Consider the following 6,606-nt stretch of genomic DNA (forward strand, 5'->3'; position numbering starts at 1 on the left):
CCCCCCGAGTGCGCAAATTTTTGTGCACCGGGCCTCTATTCTATATAATAAAAGCCTAAGTGACCATTTTGGCGGAATGACTGGAATGACCAGAACAACTGGTCGCTATGATGTGCACTGACCACCAGGGGGCAGACGCTCAATGCAGAAACTGCCCCCTAATGGTCAGTGCGCTCTCACAGGGGGAGTGCCACTCAGCCAGAAGCCGGGCTCATGACTGGCAAGTGCAGTGGTGGTGGCGGAAGTCTCTCCCACCTCCATGGCAGTGCTAAGGTGTAGCAAGCTGAGCAGTTAGCAGCAGCGAGCAGATGGATGGTAAGGAGTAAGGGATCCCAGATTGCCAGATAAATGTCTGACTGCCGGCTTAGGCCCGATCCCCCCGGGCCTAGCCAGCAGGTGGACATCCCCCAAGGGGTCCCGGAGTGTGAAAGCGTGCAGGCTGGGCTGAGGGACCTCTCCCCCAGTGCATGAATTTTATACTCCAGGCCTCTATTTTTTCAATAAAAATTTACTTTTAAAAGCATAGCAAGAATTAGAGAAAACTTGGAGTGTCAGCATTTCATACAAAAGCTGAAATGCCTGTGGGCACAGTACAAACTTCACACACACACACACACACACACACACACACATAACGATAGCACATATTTTCAGGTTACACATCGCGGGACTTAGTGAGAGGCTCTGAGAATTTGACTTGAATCCTGAGAAAGTAGCTTTTGATCCTCTAAGTTTCAACTAAGCGACATATTTGAGCCTTGCAACTGCTTTCCTCATCTTCTGAGAATGAAATAACGTAGACTTCAAGTAAAGGGACACCTTTCTTATGTTATCAGCATCACAGACAGGAGTTGCATTCCATCACTTTTCTTCCTCCTCTTCAACAACCAGGAGAAGGAGGGCGCGCTTTTCCCTTCAGAGGCTGCATGTTCTGTGTGGGAAAGCAAAACCAAACAAAACAGAAATTATGTTGCTGCACCACCATCAACTCTCCCAGCCCAGTGCCATGAATGCAAAGGAAAAGTCTAATCACAAGTCAATATGATGAAAGTCTAAGTTAAAGTAATATTTCCACCATCCTTCTCCATAGTCGGGGCCTTTGAGACATCATCAGGCTGCACACATGCCGACACTTACGCATGCCTGGGTGCCAGGGACAGTGCCAGCGAGGGGGCTCCCAGGGGTGGCTGTTTTGCAGATTGGGCCAGAGCTCTGCTCTTAGTCCTGAAAACGCTCAGAGGATGCCAGGTGGTGCCTCTGCTGTTTCTCATGATCGATTGCAATGATTTCAGCATTCAGGGTCTGGGATCTGACTCTGGCACTGAGCTTGATCCAGTCACTTATGACTTGTGACCTTAAACAAGTTACTTCATTGCTTTCTTATCTGTGAAACTGGCAAATAAAAGGACTTACTTCAGTGCTATGAGAGTTCAAAGGGTTTCATAGTTGAAAGTGTATCTTACAGTGTCCAGCGCCTAAGTGTTCTATGTAATTACTTCCCTGAACAGGTTCTGATCCGGAGCCTGGTAATGAGTGTGAGTCCAGACTAGACTTCCCCTCTGGTCCCGAGTGTAAGCCAACGCATGTGTGGGTCAGAATATGGAATACGAATGAGAAGGGGACGTAAGTAAACATGCTTAGAGTATTTTCAGCACAAACCATATATAAAATCATAAGCATTAAAATACTTCTCAGTCATACCTGAGTGGGGTTCATCTGAGAGGGAGCATCGACTGGAGAGGGAAGAAAAAGGGCAGCAATTAGTTACGTGCCAATCTCAGCATTTTCATCACAGCAAACATGTGTCCCCGAATTTCATTTGTTTTGTGGCAAGTTCTGGTTGAAATTAGAAAATGTTAAAGTTCAAAAACTTATGAGCACATTGCAGACAGAACCAAATTTAATTCAACAATCTGATGGCCTTATTTAGTCTCATTCTTCTAAACAATAACTTAAAAATAAGTAAAAACACTGAACCAATTGCAAAGGATTTAATGAGAAACATTATCCAGTGATAATTTATTTGAATTCCAAGTTGATTACCCCTACACAGATTTGAATTAACAAGGAAGAAAGAAAGAAAGAAAGAAAGAAAGAAAGAAAGAAAGAAAGAAAGAAAGAAAGAAAGAAAGAAAGAAAGAAGGAAAGAAGGAAAGAAAGAAGGAAAGAAAGAAAAAAAATAGAACTAATTCAAAAACTGCCTTCTGGCTCAGGCAGCTTAGCCTCCTGTTATTCCTGATACCCGTCCTATCAGAGGGTGGGCAGAGGCTTGGCACCCACAAGTCCTGACATTGGAACGTGGGCAGGTGTCCCTGGGCCGGGAGGAGAGCAGCTCTTCTTGTCCTGGACTGGCTTTCAGGGTCTGGTTCTGGTGCCGATCTAGGTGTGGTCTCATTTCCCTGGGATCTGACTCCTTTGTCATGTAAGATACCTGCTGACCGCCCCCTCCTCTTGGACAGCCACTGAGGTGAAGGGTTAGGAAGTGCACACTGGGCGTTACAGATGGAGGCAGGCGGAGTTGTACAGCAGTCCTTCTGTGACTGGCTTGCTTATCTTAGCATGGAAAGCACCGCACAGCGAATATAGTCAGTAATATTGTGAGTACGATGTTCAGTGCCAGTTGGGCACTGGGAATGTAGAGGAGAACACGATGCAAAGTATATGACTATCTAACCACTGTGCTGTCCACCTGAAACCAACACAAATCACACTGAAAGTCACATGTGATTGAAAAATGAATATTAAAATTAAAAAGAAAACACCTGCTGTCAAAGAAGGATCCGACCCGTCATCCCAACTCCAGGTCTGACCCGGACTCCCTCAGACCCTGTGATGAGAGTTCTAGCCCAGCGCCTGCTCCTTGCTCCTAGCCCTTGACAGACTCTCATGTTCTCATCCCAACTGCTAGATGTGGGCTCTGCTGGTCTGACAGTCTCTTCATAGATAGCCTGGGCTATCATCCCCCCACCACATGCTGGGTGTTATGCATGGACATCAGCTACCTCAACCCTTAAAATTATGTGTATGTTGTCTGTGTTTATCCCCAAATTGTAAAGAAGGAAACCAAGCTTTAGAGCAATCAAGGGGCATAGCTAGTGAGGGGCAGGACCAGAGTCCAGCCCAGACCTGTGCAAACCTAAATCCAGTGTGCATTCCGATGGCCTGCCCACACAGGCTGGGAAGATGAGCTGATAGTCTAGACCTACGCACCTTGCTTCCCGTCCCTCCTTCCCTCCACATTCCCCACATTCCCACGAGAAACCACTGTGCCAGGAGCTAGACTACCCTGAGGACTGACCACCCTACAGAAGCCCTGGTGCTACTCAGAGGATCTGGGAAAGCTGTGTGGGCTGCGGGCAGCCTCGCCCCCAGTCCACAGGCAACGCTCAGGCCTGAGTTACCCAGGCCATGCCATCTCAGATAACAAAGCACGACGTGAGGTAAAAACCCGAACAGGCAAATATTTGCCAGAGGAGCTCCTTTTGAACCCTGTCCTGTGGGTGGTTTGCTAACCCAGCCTGAGTATTTTGCAAGTATTCATATTTTATCACAGAGGCTTTTCAAAGGCTCAGCTGGGTCAAGCAGTGATCTTGTGACCCCCAAACTGCTCTGTCGGAAAGTTAAGGTGACTCCAGGGCAGGTGGGTGAGGGTGCTGTCTTTCTGTCAGGACAGGCAGCCCTTGGTGCCTTAGTTCTGGCACCCGCATTTAGAAAGGGCGAAAAGAACCGAAGCCTCGCCTCAGAACCTCTTGAGCACTAAGGTGACTCAAATGGACGAATTTATATAAAAAGAACCCGTCTTCTATGCCCACCACTTCTTGCCTCACACACTGTGGCTTTCCTGTGGCTGGTGGAAAAGAATTTTAATCCTAAGAAGATGTGGGTTTATTATTTAGACTATCATTTTTATAAAAGGAGGAGGAAGAGAAGGAGGGGAAAATGAAGAGAGAAGGTGGAGGAGGAGATGGAGGAGGAGAAAAGGAAGAGAAATTATTGAGCAAGGAGAAAGGGGAGAAGGAGAAGAAGGCAGCGAGGAAGGGGAGGGAGGGGAAGAAGAGGAAAACTGGCCCTCACCGCATGTTAAACACGGATTATGTTATTCAATCATTTAAATAACCTTACGATGTAGGCACTAATATTTTCCAGACTTTCAGATGAGAAACTCAGATGTAAGAGAGGTTAGATAGCTTCCCCGAGGTCACATATCCAGGAGTAATGGGGCTGGAACTGGGCCCAGACAGCGTGACTGGGGCCCCACCTCCTGCCTGGAGCTTGTGCTAATGTCTGTATCTGCACAGGATGCTAGATATGGGCGATCTCCTCACCTGTGGTAATAGATCGATCCTGGGTGAATGCACAGTTAGTAATAAGTAAACAATTTTAACTTCTAGGCTACACCAAGAAAGGGAAGGCTGAGTACCTAAACCCTCAGTTGTATTCACTCAGGGATTTTTGGAAAAAGTAAAATTCCAAGGTAGTCCATGGGATTGATAACTGTAAGTTAGATTCTCTATACTTTCCGAATTATCAGGCCCAGCCCAAGGAATTGGAAATAATATTCAGAATCATGTATCCAAAGCCTCACCAAATATTTTAATTAATTATTGAGTAACTTGTGGCATCTGAACCTGAATCAGTGTTCTTGTGGATTCTGGTCCTGATTCTGGCGATAATTGACTGGGTGACCCTGGAGAAGCCATTCAATATCTCAGGCCCTCCCCTGTAAGATGAGGGGATTATACTTCCAGATTTTGTAATAGAAGGAGGCAAAGACAATTAAGTAAATGTTGAAACTAAAAGGATGGTAATGTAGCCGTCCTAATTCTCCCCTGACTTGGGTGCAGTGAAGGAAAGAGACAGGTTGCTCTTGATACAGTTGGCAGAGAGACCCTTTCTAGGCTGGTTTGGGGCGAAGGGTGAACTTTTCAGGGAAAGTGATGTTTCAGCTGAAATCTGAGGGATGAGGTGTTACCTGGGTGAAGGGAAGCAGAGAGCATTCCAGCCAGAGGGAACAGCAAGGGTGAGGCCCAGAGGCAGGAAGGAGGTGGTCATATAATTAACCATACAAACTGGGGAATGTTAATAATCATACCAGGACCTTAGACACAAGCCAGGACTGTGCCAGGCCAGCCAGGGTAAATGGGTACCCTAAACACAAACCACATTAAAGTGTTTGGTTTCATTCTCAGAGAGATTTGGAGGCCCAGACAAACTTCTTGAATTTTTCACCTTTTATAGATTTACTAGAGGCCCAGTGCACGAATTCGGGGTCCCTCAGCCTGGCCTGTGGGATCAGGCTGAAACTGGCTCTCCAACATCCCCCAAGGGGTCCCAGGTTGCAAGAGGGTACAGGCCAGGCGGAGAGACCCCACCGGTGCACGATCGGGGATAGGGAGGGACTCGGGATGTTGGTCAGCTGGGGAGGGACCATGGGAGGGCTCCAGGGCATGTCCGGCCCATCTTGCTCAGTCCCGATCAGCCAGACCCCAGCAGCCAGCTAACCTCCTGGTCGGAACATCTACCCCCTGGGGGTCAGTGCACATCATAGCGAGCGGTTGAGTGGCCTTAGTATATCATTAGCATATTACACTTTGATTGGTTGAACAGTCGATTGGACACTTAGCATATTAGGCTTTTATTATATAGGATACATTTCTTCTTTTATTCTTTTTGACATTATTTACATGCAGAATGGTATACAAATGTTAACTTTATAGTTTGATGAATGCCAACTCAGGCAACCATCACCTGGATCATAATATAGAACATTTCCTGTTCTACAGAGGTTCCCTCCTGCCCTCCCAGCCATTCCCTCCCCACCCCCAGAGGTAGCCATTTTCCTGACCTCAACTGCAAGTCATCTAAATGGGGTTATTCAGGAGACACATTACAGGACTCTAATGATAGGGGTGGGTGATGCAATCCACCCAGTTTGCTTTTGGTGCATTTGGGAACATGGTGCTGACAGCAGTGTGAGAAAGGAATAGGAGGGGCTGGCCTGTGGCTGAGAGATAACTTGGGGGCTCCTTAGTCATCAGAATAGAGGTGACAAGGGCCTCAATGGGAGGAGTATGAAGAGGATGGAGGATAGTGGCAGATGAAAGTGAAGTAACTCAGGCATGTTGATTGTGTGGGGGATGGAAGAACCAAGTCTGAGCCACGGCTGCAATCTTGGCCCCTGGGGAATTGGTTGTGGTGGGGGGTGGAGGGAGGCAAGGGAAACATGCATTGAGCCAGGACACCTGGAGAAAGGCTTTCAGAGGAAGATGATGAGTGTGATTTGGGGCGTGGAGCTTGTAGAGTTTGAGATGTTTGAAGCTGCCAAGTGGAGGGGCTTCACAGGTGGCTGGAAATGTGGGTCTGAAGTGCCGAGAGGCAGGTCAAGCAAGGGGACACATTGATAAGCCTCGGTAAATAGATGAACTGTGGATGTGGGGAAATTGCCTGGGAGAAGGAAGCCCGGAAGAGAGCAGACAGGAATCCAATGTGTACTGAGGGTAGAGGAAGGTGGCCCAAAAAAGAGCCTCTGGGGCCCCAGAGACCTGGGAGAGCCACCAGGAGAACATGACACTGCAGAGTCAGGAGGAGAGAGTGTTCCCCAGAGGG

General features: G+C 47.6%; 1 long non-coding RNA gene across 1 annotated transcript; it reads right to left on the bottom strand.

Moving 5' to 3' along the window:
* Positions 1-843: 843 nt before the first annotated feature.
* Positions 844-2,447, bottom strand: LOC102246276. The gene is made up of 3 exons (XR_313188.1): positions 2,243-2,447; positions 1,702-1,733; positions 844-931 (listed from the first exon to the last, which is right to left on the bottom strand). It is a non-coding gene; the product is annotated as an uncharacterized LOC102246276 (long non-coding RNA).
* Positions 2,448-6,606: the final 4,159 nt, after the last annotated feature.

Source organism: Myotis brandtii, unplaced genomic scaffold, assembly GCF_000412655.1.
Source record: "Myotis brandtii unplaced genomic scaffold, ASM41265v1 scaffold1264, whole genome shotgun sequence".
Classification (NCBI taxonomy): domain Eukaryota; kingdom Metazoa; phylum Chordata; class Mammalia; order Chiroptera; family Vespertilionidae; genus Myotis; species Myotis brandtii.